Source organism: Rhinopithecus roxellana, chromosome 3 (genome assembly GCF_007565055.1).
Source record: "Rhinopithecus roxellana isolate Shanxi Qingling chromosome 3, ASM756505v1, whole genome shotgun sequence".
NCBI classification, from domain to species: Eukaryota; Metazoa; Chordata; class Mammalia; order Primates; family Cercopithecidae; genus Rhinopithecus; species Rhinopithecus roxellana.
The window spans coordinates 53238617-53256489 of NC_044551.1; positions in this window are offsets into that span (position 1 = coordinate 53238617).

Consider the following 17873-nt stretch of genomic DNA (forward strand, 5'->3'; position numbering starts at 1 on the left):
AGCAATTGATCCAAGCCAGTTGAACGTAGAACTCAATTTCATTTGGAATTGATGCAACTTCTTGGAGATTTTTAAATTGATTACTGTCTCTTATTAATAAAGATTCTGGTCACCTGAAGAGTCAAAGTTAGAAACATTAAATGTGAGAAAAAGTGTGGTTAAATTGTACTTTTCCCCTGGTTGATCTATTTAATCAGTAATCGGAAGGAAGAATATGGAAACAAAAAAATATTATTTCCACTTTCTGAAAAAAAAAAGTAACAGAAAAATAAGTAGTAAACACAACATGTTACTTTTAATTATATGATAAACACATGTAAATCAGTAGTTTTCCAAAATTGATCATTTACTTCATCCAAAAACATATTTAATTTGCATTCTTAAATAAGTAAATAATCTCCTACTATGATTGGAGTCCTCATATGGTTAGCCAAGCATTTGCCTTAGAGAAAGTAAGAGGGTTATTTATAAATAATATCAACAAATCTCTAGAATGGCTTTAGAATAAGGTTACTGAACAATGGGACCGATACTTTTCCAGGTTTCTGTTGTGTGACTGTCATTTTATTTTGATTAACAACAGTAATAATAGTGCTACTACTACTGACAATAAATAATTCTGACAAAAATAAAATTTCAAAGGAAGTCTGTCATTTTCATTTTACAGAAAAGCAAAATACAAACATATGACAAATATGAAAGCATACTTCTTTCCATTCCATAAATTATTCTTAAATTCTAATGACTCTTCCCTACTATTCTTCTCTTCATCTAAAATCTGCCAAATTTCCATTTACTTTGATAAGCAGAATTGAGAGTATTTTACTGAAATTAATAAGTTATATTTTAAACTGTCATGTCTAATCCTAAAGTTGGTGGCTTGTTGAAACGTCAGGGTCCTGAGCCCCACCAAATTCCAACTTGATCAATACTCTAAGAGGAAGACACAGGAATATTAATATATCAGGACATTATTGTTTCAAAAAGAACATTAGTTGATTTTGCTATAAATGATGATGGAGAAACAAACATCAGGAGACTACTGTCTTAGTCTGCATTCTAAAACTGTCTCCCGGAATCCCATCCCCCTGGAGTACATGCTTTGTATTATCCTCTTCTGCTGAATATAGGTTAATATGTGAATATGATGAGATTGTGATTATTGATTGGGTTATGGTACATGGAAAATAATGGTACATGGTGACTCCAATTATTATGTTATATAAGAGTCTGAAGAAGAAGAAATCCAATAGTTTCTCTCTAACTGGTCTTGAAGAAGTAAACGTGCATGCTATAATCTGTCTATGGAGAACAAGTGACGAAATATTGCAGTGGCCTCTAGAAGCTGGGAATTGTTCCTGGTTGCCTGATAGATAGCAGAAAACAAAGAACTCAGTCCTACAGACACAATAATTGCATTCTGTCAATAACTAGAATGATCTTCGAAGAAAGTTGCAAGCCTCAGAGGAGACTTACAACTAAGCTATTACTTTGATCAAGGTCTTGTGAGGTTTTGATTAAAGTCTTGTGTAAGCAGAAAACCCACTCAAGTTATAGCCATATTTACAACCTATGGAAATTGTGAGATCAATAAGTATTATTTGTCAGGCATCATGGCTTATTCCTGTAATCCTAGGAACTTGGGAGGCTGAGGCCAGGAGTTTGACATCAACCTGGGCAATATAGAGTACCTGTCTGAAAAAAAAAATCCTATTGATCCAACACACAAATAAGATCCAAACACAAAATATTTGTCTTGATTTTTTTACCATTTTAGGTGAAATAATTTATTTGTTATAAAATTCAGTGCAAAGCTAAATTATTGTTTTCACATTGAAACCTTGTATCATTGCACCAAAGATAATTGAATTTTTTTCTCTTTATGTTCATTGTATTTCTTGGCAATATATGGTAAATGTGACAGATGAACAATCATCTATTTATTGTTACTGTTGTTGTTAATAGAATTATCCAGACAGCAAGTTAAGGATTTTTGTTGTTATCCTATCAGATAACTTGCTTTCAGGAAGATATTATGCTGTTAAAGTCACTGCAAATTTCCATTCATCAGACTTATATACTTCAAATAATAAATGTGAGGTCTGTACTACATATGTCTTTCTAGTGACATATGTAGTACAAACCTGATTCTCATATTCAATCAACACTAAGGCACTGAGATAAGCATGTATTCTCTTTCCAAGGCAGAAGTTTTGATCCTAGACTGTGTCAAATTCACCAAGTTTAATACTGTCTTGCAAAGCTTCTTCCTGGCTACTTATATCAGGTGATACCTCCAACTTAATGTATGTCTCTCAAATAGCTGACCACTTTAAGATTCCCAAAAAAAGTATCTATGTTTTATTGAGTTTTGTGGCAACATTGCATTTAGCGAAGTATAGCACGGTTGCAATCAACAAAATCTGGTTGAATGAAGGAGTGATCTAATCAATTAGTTTAGATTTTGTTAATAACTGGATTTTAATTTGACATTACTCACAAAATTGGTGTCAGTAAATATATATATAGAAATTAAATATATATATATTACTTGGTTACCAAGTATATATTTTATTTTCCATATTTTCATAATGGTTTGATGAAATCTTGGTTTCTACTAGCCTAAAAATCTGAACAATAAATAAGTTTTGTATGTGCTTGAACATTTTATTTTATTTAGGTACAATGTTATTACTGATAGTCATGATTTTTTGAAAAACAGATTTTCTGATAATATATTTTCATGTATTGTAATCCTATTCCTAAAAACGTGAAAACTAGGTGAAATGATTATAATACATGATAATTATAAAATTTATAGCTTTGATGCTTGCTGATGTTTGCATCAGCTACTGAAAGTAATGCTGAATTATCCTATTAAACCAGTAATAATATTAAAATAAACAAAAAATGATGAGAACCTTCCTTATGTACCAGGCAGTGTTCTAAGAAAATAACTAAGGACAAGTAGATAAATATAGACTAGAGAGTAAACTAAATAGAGACAAAAAGAGGGAGAGAAAGGAACTGTATATTATCCTGCATAATGGTAAGTGCTATAGAGAAACTGAAAGGAAGAAATGTGGAAATAGAAAGCCTGGAGGGTGTAATTTTCAACAGAGAGGTCAAGCACCTCATTAAGAATATGGCATTTGAGAGAGGCCTTAAAATAATGAGGAGAGGTCCACGTGGGTATTTCATGAAGAACATTCCAAGCAAACGACACAACAAATCTCAATAGATGCAGAAAAGGCCTTCGATAAAGTTCAATACCTCTTCATGTTGAAAACTCTCAATAAACTAGGTATTAATGGAATGTATCTCAAAATAATAAGAGCTATTTATGACAAATCCACAGCCAATCTCACACTGAATGTGAAAAAGCTGGAAGCATTCCCTTTGAAAACCAGCACAAGATAAGGATGCCCTCTTTCATCACTCCTATTCAACATAGTATTGGAAGTTCTGGCCAGGGCAATCAGGCAAGAGAAAAAAATAAAGTGTACTCAAATAGGAAGAGAGGAAGTCAAATTGTCTCTGTTTGCAGATGACATGATTATATATTTAGAAAACCCCATAATTTCAGCCCAAAATCTTCTTAAGCTGGCAAGCAACTTCAGCAAAGTCTCGGGATACAAAATGTGCAAAAATCACAAGCATTCTTATACACCAATAATAGATGAACAGAAAGCCAAATTATGAGTCAACTCCCATTGACAATTGCTACAAAGAGAATAAAATACCTAGGAATAGAACTTACAGGAGATGTGAAGGACATCTTCAAGGAGAACTACAAACCACTACTCAAGGAAATAAGAGAGGACACAAACCAATGGAAGAACATTCTATGCTCGTGGATAGGAAGAATCAATATAGTGAAAATGGCCATACTGCCCAAAGTAATTTATAGATTCAATCCTATTCCCATCAAGCTACCACTGACTTTCTTCACAAAATTAGAAAAAAAAAAAAAACTACTTTAAATTTCATATGGAATCAAAAAAGATCCCATATAGCCCAGACAATCCTAAGCCAAAAGAACAAAGCTGGTGGCATCATGCTTCCTGACTTCAAACTATACAAGGCTACAGTAACCAAAACAGCATGGTTCTGATACCAAAACAGATATATAGACCAATGGAACAGATGCCTCAGAAATAACGCCACACATCTGCAACCATCTGATCTTTGACAAACCTGATAAAAACAAGCAATGGGGAAAGGATTCCCTATTTAATAAATGGTGTTGGGAAAACTGACTAGCCATATGCAGAAAAGTGAAACTGGACCCCTTCCTTACACCTTATACAAAATTAACTCAAGATGAATTAAAGACTTAAACGTAAGACCTAAAATCATAAAAACCCTAGAAGAAAACCTGGGCAATACCATTCATGAGTTTGAAATACTGGTTATATATCCTTGGGAGAACACTAAGAAGTTCAGTGTAAAGTTCTCAGATAGAAACAGACAAAAGGGAGCATTCAGCCTGGAAGAAACATTTAAAGCCATAAGAAAGAATGAAATAAATAAAAGAAGATGTAAGCTATGTGTAGGATGGTGAGCCCTAGATGGGCACATGCTGTGTATCCCTACTAAGAGGAGGAAAGACACAGTTTATGGACACCAATATAGCTCATCTAACGGATGTGACAGTGGGAAGCTATGAAAATTCTCTTCTGATGCTGCAATTAACTCAGTGAAATAAAAGGAAAGAGAATTAGTTGGACCTGAATATGAAGAGACAGTTATCATGTTTCAAGGAGAAGTAATAATTTAAAAATATAATTAAGGACTCACCTGAGATAAATTATCATTAAAGTTACTCCAATTATTCTGGTTGTGTTTTTCACTAGTTAGACCCTGTTGTAGTGAAAGACGACCCTAAGGATCTAACTAGGATTGGAATTTTGCCAGAAGATTACAATAAAAAGAGCAACAAATAAATTTGAAACTTATTAATTTTAATTTTTTAAAAAGTTACATTGAAATTAGCAAGGATCCCACAAGATAGGTCTTTTTTCAATTGCCACCAACAGGCAATGGGGGTTTGATATGGTTTAGTGGTGCACCCACACAAATCTCAACTTGAATTGTATCTCCCAGAATTCCCACATGTTGTAGGAGTGACCCAGTGGGAGGTCAATGAATCATGGGGGCTGGTCTGTCCCACACTATTCTTGTGACAGTGAGTAAGTCTCATGAGATCTGATGGGTTTATCAGCGGTTTCCACTTTTGCTTCCTCCTCATTCTCCATGAGGAACTGTAAGTTTAATTAAACCTCTTTCTTCTGTAAATCAGCCAGTCTCTGGTATGTCTTTATCAGCAGTGTGTAAGCGGACTAACACAGTAAATTGATTCCAGTAGAGTGGGATTTTGCTTCCCAAAAATGTGGAAGCAGCTTTGGAACTGGGTAACAGACAGAGGTTGGAACAGTTTGGAGGGCTCCAAAAAAGACAGGAAAATGTGGGAAAGCTTGGAAGTTCCTAGAGACTTGTTGAAGGGCTTTGCCCAAAATGCTGATAGCAGTATAGACGATAAAGTCCAGGCTGAGGTGGTCTCAGATGGAAATGAGGAACTTGTTGGTAACTGGAACAAAGGTGATTCTTGTTATGTTTTAGCAAAGAGACTGCTGGCATTTGCCCCTGCCCTAGAGATTTGTGGAACTTTGATCTTGAGAGAGAGAATTTAGGGTATCTGGTGGAATAAATTTCTAAGCAGCAAAGCACCCAACATGTGACTTGGATGCTGTCGAAGGCATTCAGTTTTATAAGGGAAGCAGAGCATAAAAGTTTGGAAAATTTGCAGCCTGACAATGTGAAATTTAAGCGGGCTGCAGAAATTTTCATAAGTAACGAGGAGTAAAATGTTAATTCCCAATACAAAGTAGAAAATGTCTCCAGGGCATATCAGAGATCTTCCAAGCAGCCCTTCTCATACAGGCCCAATGGCCCAGGTAAAAAAAGTGGTTTCATGGGCTGGGCCCAGGGTCCCAAAGCTGTGTGCAGCCTAGGGACTTGGTGTCCTGCATCCCACCCACTCCCGCCATGACTAAAAGGGACCAAGTTACAGCTCAGGCCATGGCTTCAGCTGGTGCAAGCCCCGAGCATTGGCAGCTTCCACGTTGTGTTGGGCCTGTGGGTGCACAGAAGTCAAGAACTGAGGTTTGGGAATCTCTGCCTAGATTTCAGAAGATACATGGAAACACCCAGATGCCCAGGCAGATGTTTGCTGCAAGGCTGGGGCCCTCCTGGAGAACCTCTGCTAGGGCAGTGTGGAAGGGAAACGTGCGGTTGGAATCCCGACACAGAGTCTCTACTGGGGCACTGCCTAGTAGAGCTGTGAGAAGAGGGCCACCACCATTCTCCAGACCCCAGAGTGGCAGATCTACCGACAGCTTGCACCATGTGCCTGCAAAAGCCACAGACACTCAACGCCAGCCTGTGAAATCAGCTGTAAAGCGTAGAGGTGGAGTTGCCAAAGACCATGGGAACCCACCTCTTGCATCAGCATGACTCGGATGCGAGACATGTAGTCAAAAAAGATCATTTTGGAACTTTAAGATTTGACTGCCCTGCTGGATTTTGGACTTGCATGGTGCCTACAGCCCCTTCATTTTTGGAACGGTTGAATTTTCCCAATGCCTGTACCCTATTGTATCTAAGAAGTAACTAACTTTCTGTTGATTTTACAGGCTCGTAGGTAGAAGAGACTTGTTTTGTCTCAGATAAGACATTAAACTGTGGACTTTTGAGTTAATGCTGAAATGAGTTAAGACTTTGGGGGACTGTTGGGAAGGCATAATTGGTTTTGAAATATGAGGACATGAGATTTGGGAGGGGCCAGGGGCAGAATGATATGGTTTGGCTGTGTTCCCACCCAAATATCAACTTGAATTGTACCTCCCAGAATTCCCACGTGTTGTGTGAGGGACCCAGTGGGAGGCAATTGAATAAAGGGGGTGGGTCTTTCTCACGCTATTCTTGTGATAGTGAATAAGTCTCATGAGGTCTGATGGGTTTATCAGGGGTTTCCACTTTTTTGGCATCCTCATTCTTTCTTGATGCTGCCACGTAAGAAGTGCCTTTTTCACCCCCTGCCGTGATTATGAGGCTTCTCTAGCCACGTGGAACTGTAAGTCCAGTTAAACCTCTTTCTTTGGTAAATTGTCCAGCCTCAGGTATGTCTTTATCAGCAGTGTGAAAATGAACTAATACAGGGTTTTTGACCAATTTCACATTATACATTAAGAAAAAAAGTCTTTATTGAAGAACACTACAAGTCAGGAATCAGCAAAAAACTGAAGACTTGGGTCTTAGGCTCTCATAATCAGAAAGCCATAAGCCAGGGTCAAAGTACTCTACTGGACAAACAGCATGGGTTTACCTTCCAGAAAAGGGAACACAGCCTCCTGTTCCTTTTCATTTTCATAGTTCAAAAGAAGAGAAACTTTGTCAGTATGGACAAATTTACTAATGAGGTAACTTAGGTCCTGATTTTGTGACAGTTGCCCTACTTCTGTGGACCCTGGAGGCTGGGAGAAGTCGTTAAGGTTCCATGCCTCACAATGAGGAGGAGAAGCCACAACCATGTAAGCAATTGAATTTGGGGGCAGCCTTTTTTTTCTTTTTCCTGGGAGAACTGAAGTGCTCCCAGTGCCAGCTGGTTTATTGTCCAGGCAAGGCAGATATATTCCCATGGTTATTTTTGGGCAGCTCTGTTTGTCACGTTACACCAGTGAGGTCATGACCTATTAAAAAGGTATGAACTAAAAGGTTAATACAGTAATGTTACAATATATTACGAATGAAACCCATCATGATGTCATTGAATCCCTTCAGTCCAAGATTGTTCCAGAAATGATTCGGTACAAAAACAACATAAATAATTATTAGTAAAGTGATTCTTTAATGCCCCATAGATGCTTTGAGCAAATGTTAAAGGAGCACATTATTTAAATAAATACGAACCAAAGCTTCTCAGCACATATGAAAGAAAAGGAAACTGAAAGATATTGGCAAACAAGCAAAAATTACACATATGCAATTTCATTTAAAGAAAATCTTAAAGTATTTAAGAGCAAAAATATTAAAATGTTCAGGGTAGAAACAGTGGAAAACAGGATTAACGTATTTAAAAAATCAAGGGTAAATGAGAGACTAAGCATAAATGGCATCAAATTCTCAAAGGCCACCATAATTTTACAGCAAAATGAAATGATGAACTATAAAGCAAGGGATTTGCAAGAGGAAACACTTCTCATTGATCTATTTCATTTTAATTTCAGAAAGAACCTTTTTGATCTTTCTTCTATTCCTCTTTGTGAAATATTTAACTGCACCCTGGGATGTAAAGCTTATGTTCAAGAGAAGTTAGAATGAAGCACAGTTCTGTTAAGGAAATATCAAAGAACCATTGTCTTTGCTCTCTCACTCTCTCTCTTTCTTTCTCTTCTTCCTTTTTATCCTTCCTTCCATCTTTGTCTTTGAAATATTTCAAGAAGACTTACCATTTTTTTTTGTTTTCGTTATTAAGACATGTTATGTGTCGCCTTCTCTGTTACAACATTTGGTTAATGACTAAATGATAATGTAAGCTTTGTGTATGTAATAAAATTATAGAAGAAAATCACTTTGATGATATTCATAATATCTTGTTGAAAGACAATTGATTTAACAAAGTAAGTATAGTCATTTGAATTGTAAAAAAAAAAAAATGGAAGGAAGAAAAATCTCATTTAAAAAAGCAAACTTTTGATTGATTTTGTAAAGATAATAATTTATTTGGAATTCTGCAGGTTTTCACTATTATGTCCTCGGTTTTCAAACATCTAAGAAAGTCAATTGGACAGTGACTTTATAAAATAGATAATATCATATGTTTAATGAAAAATGCTTACCATTTTTAAACTCAATTTTAGCCTTCTAATCTACTTTGTAAACATACCTAAATAATCAAATGAGATTGTCTAATGTCTTGTTATTAGAAATTGATCCACCATCAAAAATTCTGTAAAGATAAGAAACATTCTGTATTGATATATTTTAACGTTTTTCCCAAAGTATAAGAAACATACCTCACATCAGTATAGCCAAATGTAAGGTCATTTAACTTGTGTCATATTGTCTTCTGTATGTTTTTCCTGTTCAGTAAATGGCACCTTTATGTAATCATAAAACCTGGTATCATTCTTAATTATTTCTCTAACACCCCACATTCAGTCGAAATCCTCTAACCAATTTCTCTGAAAGTCATTCCACACTCAGTCCAATTCTGTCAGCCTCCATTGCATCTAGCATACTCCAGGCCATGTGCCTAATTTATGTGAATATGTCAAAATTTTCGTTTTGGCCAGTGTATTTTCTATACTAACATATCCAAATCATTCTCCATTTTTAAACATGTGAGAACCTTTGAAATTGATCACCTATTTTTGACAAATTATTTCTTAGTATATCTTAATTGTTCACATAATATAGCCAAAGTCCTTACTATGATTTAGTATGCCTTACAATGTACTGTTTGCTCTGAACCCTGCTTAATTCTCTAGCTTGATTCTTGTTCTTTGCAGAGTTGCTAACATTTGGTTGGAGGTTGAGTATACCACAAGACAGTGAGATACCTAATAATTGATGTAGATTGTTGACTTAGAGTTATAGTCACTGTCTCACTGAGTGTCCAAATCAGTCTATTCACTCGAATTCTTGTCTTTATTCAGAAGCAAATAAATATCTAATGACAATGTCTTAAATACTATAGCAGGATCAAGCTAAAAGTAAACAGGAGGCAATTTATCAAAGAAGGCAGACAAGTGGTGGTCAATACATATTTGGAATTAATCTTAACCATCTTAAACATGAAAAATATAGATTAATGTGTACAGAAAAAATTTTAAAGTAAAATATCAGCAAAAGTTTAACACATAATTAGAATTCACTTCTGAGAAGACATTACAGGCAGAATTAGAAATATATTTCATTGCTAAAGTAAGTATAAATCGGTCAAAACTTTAAAAATGAAATGTACTACTACCGTTCAAAATATTAAATGTATATTTCCTAATGTTCAGTAACTCCTCTTATGAATATTTATTTTACTTAGAATACAGCCTGAGATGCATGTACAACTATAGTTGCATCATTTTTTAACAATAGCAAATCTGTGCAAAATGTTTATGTATTATTTGGAAGAGGAATGATTACATAAACTATGTCCTGGCCACACAATTAAGTGCTAGGCAACCATTAGAAAAACACAAGGTAGATTATGTTTATTAACCTAAAAAAATCTAATAAATTTTAGGAGAGATAAGGCAAAGTACAAACAAATCTGAATAGTGTGATCTATTTACATAAGATAACATGTTAACAGTTTTGTGAAATATTATACATATTTTGCCTATTTCTTTGCAAATAAATGTGTGAGTAGATAAATAAGCATAGGTATGAGTCAGAGGGAGTGGTTTATTATAAACAGTATCTATCACTTTACTCTGCAGAGTACAATGGACAGGTGGCTGTGTTTTCTCTGTGCACTTTTTGTCTATCTTTTTATAAATAAAGGATGTTGGAAAGGTAACTTATTCAGATAACAGTGTCCCTTTTATTACCCCACTTTCAGTGAAGGAGAACGAGTACAGGCCCTTTCCAGAACAAAGTACTCATCTAAACAGCCCATTTCCAAATGGTCAGGAAAGGAGGGAAATGCCATTTTAATTGCAATATCTTAGTTCATTAATTTATCCTTGTAGTGGTTGCACTGGCCTGAAATGCCCAGGATGTGGGATGGTGGTTAGAAAGTCTGGAATGCAGTGTTCACCAGGGGCTGTGAACCGAAGCACCTACACTTCACAACAACAGCAAGACATGCTAAGGATGCTTTATAGAACAGTTCCTAATCCCTTCAATGACAGATAGAGGTTACTTGCATCCTCCTGAATTTTGACTGAACTTAGTGACTTGGTTGAATATGACACAGCTCTTGTGTAATGTCTCAAAAAATACTTGTTTCCAAATGTTTTAATAACCAAATAGATGATTATCTTGGCAGTTTTTAGAAATCTTGAAACTAACCAACTAGGATTTTATTGTAATTTTCTTCACTTGTTACTTTTTCTGATATTATTGCTTATAAGTAGATATTCCAATCTATCTATTATTTCAAAAATTCCCCCATGAGAACTCAGTAAATTCATCCTTCTTCCCCATTGGTGGAATTCTAGCACTGAGACACTTGGGCAAAATAACAGCATTAATTACCTTGTCCCTTGGTGTAATTTCCCTTCCGATCCTATCATTGATGAACTAATCCTCTTCTTTATTCTCCCACTTTCCCAAATCACAGATTGATTTCTTCTAAATGAATTAAGTCTCCATACACTTAGGAGTGTGAGTAATACAGTAATAGAGGTATCACATATGTTTGAAAGCTAAAAGTTAACAGATTAAACCCTGACACTATTTCTCAACATGCTTTTAGTTGATGCAAATGCTATTCTGAAACGATGAAGGGAAATGGAGGAGAAAACGGCCAAGCCTACTATGACATAAGAGTATGCATGTAATTCCTTTTAATGAAGGTTTGTATGAGGTTGTAATGAAAGTTGAATGAGAGTAGATGTGAAATAAAGCATAAATCAGTAGTTTCCTCAGCCAGTCTTAGCTCTGGGGATATTTATTTCTGGATAAAACATGCTGCATGTGGTAGTGTGAGTTTATTGTTTAATTTTTTTCTCCCACTTAGTATGACCAGCCAACACAAAATCATCTTTTTCTCAAACACACACACAATCATACAGATACATACAGCACTCTAGCTGAACACTGTAGAAAAGCTGGATGAATAGGAACTTTTTATTAATATGGCATTTTTCTTATCACATATTCAATGGCAATTTGTATTATATGTGATTTTTGCCTCTTGAGTTCAATTTTGAAATAAAACCTCATGTAAAATGTAATCCTTTTTTAATTGATTTTCTTCTTAACTCATTCTGCTTACATTTAATGCCCATTCAAATTATAAATGGCAGTCTTCTCTTGAAAAGTGAACTCCTTGGCAATTTGGTGTTTTGTAATTTGGTGTCCTGTAAGGGAAAGTAATATCTTAAAGCCACATAGGCCAAGTTTCAGACAGAATATAATTCAGATTCCACTAATCAGCTACAAAATATTGCACATAAAATGTTTTACAAAATGCCTGGTAAGTTCTCAAAAATGTGCCCTTATAATAACAACAATAATAATATAATTGAACTTTAATTGGTATGTAATCTTTTAATTGATCTTTCCCATTCTGACCCCTTAGTGTTCAGCCATAGATTCGATATGATACATCTAATTCGGACGTATTCTAGTAATAAATGTTTTCATCTACTGAGTAGATAATATTTACTCCCTATGTCTATTCAGTGAAGGTAACAGAGCTTATAAAGTAGAAATACACTTCATTGTACACCTTGGAGGAAGGAATAATGCATTAATAGCTTTAGAAAGATATAAGCAAAATGGACCTAATCAGGTTGTGGGCTAATTTTGAGTAAAATAAAATTATACTAACAATATTTATAAGGGCGCCATTGCAAATCACTGTAATATATGGTGATAATTTCATTTTAAGAAGAGATGAGACACATAGCTGTTGTTTATGTTGCAAATAATGCATATAATGTAATATAAGTCCATTTGTATTTATTAATACCATTTAATGTGTAATTTTATATTCATAATGGCAGTTAGTGTTGAAGAATTATGCCTCGAGCTTTATTTCTAGGGACTTTGCTCACACCCTCTCTTATTAAATATATATATTATTTGCGTGCTTTAAATTTTTAAATTTACTACAGCTTGGGAGTAATATAGGAATATGAGGTAATTAAAGAAAGCATTTTCTTATATTTATCTAAAGTATAAGAAACTTAAATTCAGCTTATTAAATCAATCTGTACAAATAAAAATGAAGTATGAGTATATTATGATATTTCTTGTGTGGCGAGTATAAAGCTACCGGGTTATAATGGCTAAGTTTAATACTCTTTATTCATATTTCCATAAATCAGAAACAGTTCTTAGAATGCATTTTAAAGTTGACCTTTTGTTCTTAACAACTTGGTTTTCATATTTAATTAATAATAATGGTAATTATCAATCTAACTTACTATATGAATATTAATTTATAATACTTAATTTTAAAATTGTCATCTTGATTACAAATTAGCATGTTTTTCAACCATACCAAATAAGATATAGTGAACAGAAATAACTAGTAAAATTGTAGAATAAAATACGCTATTCCATTTACAAATTTACTTTACAATTTCAGTATAATAAAATCATTATTTAATCCCAAGTGCTCATACAATAGTTATTTCAAAAAGTAACTATTTACCAAGCCACAAAAACTTAATATTTATCAAACACAGAAATAGCAGAGATTACATTATTTAATCATAATACACTACTTCTAAAAATTAATAGCTGAAATATTTTAAAATACTTGGACAAAGAAACAGGTTTAGCATTTGATAGGCCATGTGGTTCAAGGTAAAAGCAAATCAAAAATAGTAGTATATCTGGGAGAAAATCAATGTATACTAAAGCCTTCTCCTCGGAGAATAAATAATGACAGTTTTCAAAACTAAATATAAAAACAAGACAAAAGTATCTCCAAGGGTAAAGAAGTTAATATAAATATTAAGTTTATATTACAGTTTATTTTCTTGTTCATTTAAATAATATTTGTTTTATTCAATCAATTTATTACTGAGGAAGTTTTCCTTGGTGTTTTGATATGTGTGTTCATGTTTATCGATTTATTGGTAGATAATAGTTTTATACTATTTGTATTTGGGCATATACATTATAATGTAATATATGCTATTTTGCTCAATTTTCAGTGTTTGTTTAGACATTTATTAATCACTTAATATGTGCTTGAGATTTATTTGTGGAAAAACAGGAAACTTATGTCTATGCTTTTGTGCAGTTTAAATTCTATTATAGAGAGGTAGGAAATGTTTAATGTGTAATGAGTATAGACATCTAAAAAAGTAAATTGTATATATGTTAGAAAGCGATTTCTACACATTTTTAAAATGGAAATTTGGTACAAAATGGTCAATTTGCAAATTGAAATTGGGTCATGTTAGCTCTTTCAGAAAAGATGATTCCTGATTGAGGTCTTGAATGAGGTGAAGAAATGAACCAAATAAATATGAGGAAATATACAATACATGTGTATTGCAGTCACAAGTGAGGTATGCTGGGTAACTTGGCACTAGGGAGTTATGGAGTATAAGAAATTGAGCTATTACTCTGAATCAAATGAGGAATTAAAGCTCAATCTTCAAATAGAGAGATTGCATAATTTGTCTGAGGTCTCATAATGGTGACTTTTGTAAGACAACAAGGATGAAAGCTGGAAGGTCAGTTAGGAAGCTATTGTATTTATGTAGATGAGAAAGAATGGTGTTTTACAAAAGATAGCACCAGTGTAGTTAGTGAGAAGCAACCATATATTTAATATAAATAATTTCCACTTACAGCAGAGCTAGGCCGGGCGCGGTGGCTCAAGCCTGTAATCCCAGCACTTTGGGAGGCCGAGGTGGGCGGATCACGAGGTCAGGAGATTGAGACCATCCTGGCTAACACAGTGAAACCCCATCTCTACTAAAAATACAAAAAAATTAGCCGGGCGTAGTGGCGGCGCCTGTAGTCCCAGCTACTCGGGAGGCTGAGGCAGGAGAATGGCGTGAACCCGGGAGGCGGAGCTTGCAGTGAGCCGAGAGGGCGCCACTGGACTCCAGCCTGGGGGCAGAGCGAGACTCCGTCTCAAAAAAAAAAAAAAAAAAAAATCCTTGGCTATTGCTCTTTAGTGATCCATTTAGTGAAATTTTTAGTGTGTTTACTTGAATTAAGCAAAGTCAGATTTAAACTTTTAATTTTTAAATAAATTTATATGCCAATGTATTTAATTTTAGGTTGGGTGCTTATTTATTTACAACCATTGGAACACAGTTCAAAGCTAGTGCTAATAGGATTGCCTGATGCAATTGGATATGTGAAGAGGGTCAGAGGGAGATAAAATATTTACACATGAGTCTAACCCGCTTGAAACAAAGGCATAATATAGTAATTTCCTAAGTATTTATGTTTCAGGAGGGTAGCTAATGCATAAAGACTTAAGAATACCTATTAATAAAAGTAAGATATAATTGTAACTATGCAAGGAGATTTCAGAAAAGTGAATGTAAACCTTTATTAATTAAGTCCACTATTGTTAATGAAAACAATATCGTGATCCTTTTGTTTATGCATCCCTCACTTCTTACCCATTAAACAAAGATTTTTCCACATAATATAACAGAGGCTGAACACATATTATTTGCTCTTCCTGAGCCTCTCGGGAAGAGATTTATTACTTATTATAGTAAATATGTTTTGGAATTAGAATATCAAAAGAAGGTAAGTATAACATTTCTTTTCTGGAAAATGAGTATAATATTACATATAACCCAAGTGTTATTCAAGATAGAAATTTAGAAATTCAAAAGACTCTTAGACGACTTTTAGGCAGCTTATTTCCTCATACTATCAAGACACAACTCACCCAGCACTTACGAGATTAAAACTGATCTGACATATTCTAGGGCTTTTTGAGTGCTACAGGTAATATACTTCTTTTTATAAATTTCTTTTTTATTTTTTCATATATTATATATTTATATTATCAAATGTTACATTTTACACATTTCTAATCTTTGTTATTGACTATTTGCATGATTTGGCTATTAAGAAGAATGGTACATCCTGTATAGTTCCTATGAAACTATATTTTAAATAGTTTTAACTCTTTTGTAATATTTTTTAACTTTTATTTTAAGTTAAGGGTTACAAGTTAAATTTTGTTATGTAGGTAAACTTGTGTCATGGGTGTTTTGGTATGGATTATTTCATCACTCGGTTACTAAGCCTAGTACCCATTAATTGTTCTTCCTGATCCTCTACTTTCTCCCCCATCCACCCTCCAAAAGGTTCTACTATATGTTTTTCCCCTCTATGTGTCCATATGTTCTCATCATTTATCTCCCACTAATAAGTGAGAACATGGGTTTGGTTTTCTGTTCCTGTGTTCATTTGGTAAGGATAATGGCCTCCAGCTCCATCTGTGTCCCTGCAAAGGACATAATCTCATTTTTTTAAATAGCTACATAGGATACCATCATGTATAATATCATACCACATTTTCTTTCTCCAGTCTATTTTGATAGACATTTGGGTCAATTCCCTGTGTTTTCTATTGCAAATATCGCTGCAGTGAACATACATGTTTCTTTATAATAAAATGATTCATATTCCTTTGGGTATATAGCCAGCAATGGGATTGCTGGGCCAAAAGGTATTTCTCCTTTTATGTCTTTGAGGAATCACCACACTTTCTTCCACAATGTCTGAACTAATTTACCCTCCCACCAACAATGTATAAGCATTCCCTTTTCTACACAATCTCATCAATGTCTGCTGTGTTTTGACTTTTTAATAACAACAATTCTGACTGTTGTTAAATGGTGCTTCATTTGATTGTAATTTGTATTTCTCTGATGATCAGTGAGTTGAGCTTTTATTGCATATGCTTGTTGGCCACATATATATCTTCTTTCGAAAAGCGTTTGTTCATGCTGTGTGCCCACATTTTTATGGGTTTTTTTTTTCTTGTGTATTTGTTTAAGTTCCTTATAGATGCTGTATATTAGACTTCTGTCAGATATATAGTTTACAAAAATGTTCTCCCATTCTGTAGGTTGTGTTTACTCTGTCGATATTTTCTTTTGTGTATGGAGGCTCTTTAGTTTAATTAGATTCCATTTGTCAATATTTGCTTTTGTTGCAATTGTTTTGCATCTTCATCATGAAATATTTGATTGTGCTTACTGTCCTGAATAGTATTACCTAGGTTGTTTTCCAGGATTTTTATAGTTTTGGGTTTTACACTTAAGCTTTTAATTCATCTTGATTTGATTTTGGTATATGGTCTAAGTAACGGGTCCAGATTCAATCTTTTGCATATGTCTAGCTGGTTATCCCAGCACCACTTATTAGATAGGGTGTTCTTGCCCCATTGCTTTTTTGGTCAGGTTTGTTGAAGATCAAATTGTTCTAGGTTTGCAGTCTGATTTCTGGGTTCTCTATTCTATTCCATTTGTCTATATACCTGTATTTTATTTATTTATTTATTTACTTACTTAAATAGTACCATGCTGTTTCGGTTACTATAGCCCTATAGTATAGTTTGAAGTCAGATAGTGTGATGCCTCCAGCTTTGTTCTTTTTGCTTAGGATTGCCTTGGCTCTTCAGGCTCTTCTTTGGTTCAATATGAATTTTAAAATAGCTTTTTCTAGTACTGTGAAAAATGTCAATGGTAGCTAATGGGAATAACATTGAATTATACATTGCTCTTTGCAGTATAGCCATTTAATTTTTCTTATTCTTGAGCATGGAATGTTTTTCCATTTGTTTGTATCATCTCTGCTTCTTTGAGCAATGGTCTGCAGTTCTGCTTGTAGTGATCTTTCACCTCCCTAGTTAACTGTATTCCTAGGTGTTTTATTCATTTTGTGGCAATTGTGAATGGGAATGTATTCATGATTTCCCTTTTGGCTTGGAAGCTCTTGACGTATAGAAATGTTAGCAAGTTTTGCACATTGATTTTGTATCCTGAGAATTTTCTGAAGTTGCTTATCAGCTTTGTATTAGTCTGTTCTCACACTACTATAAAGGACTACCAGAGACTGAGGAATTTATAAAAGAAAGAGGTTTAATTGGCTCACAGTTCCACATGGCTGTGGAGGCCTCAGGAAACTTACAATCACGGCAG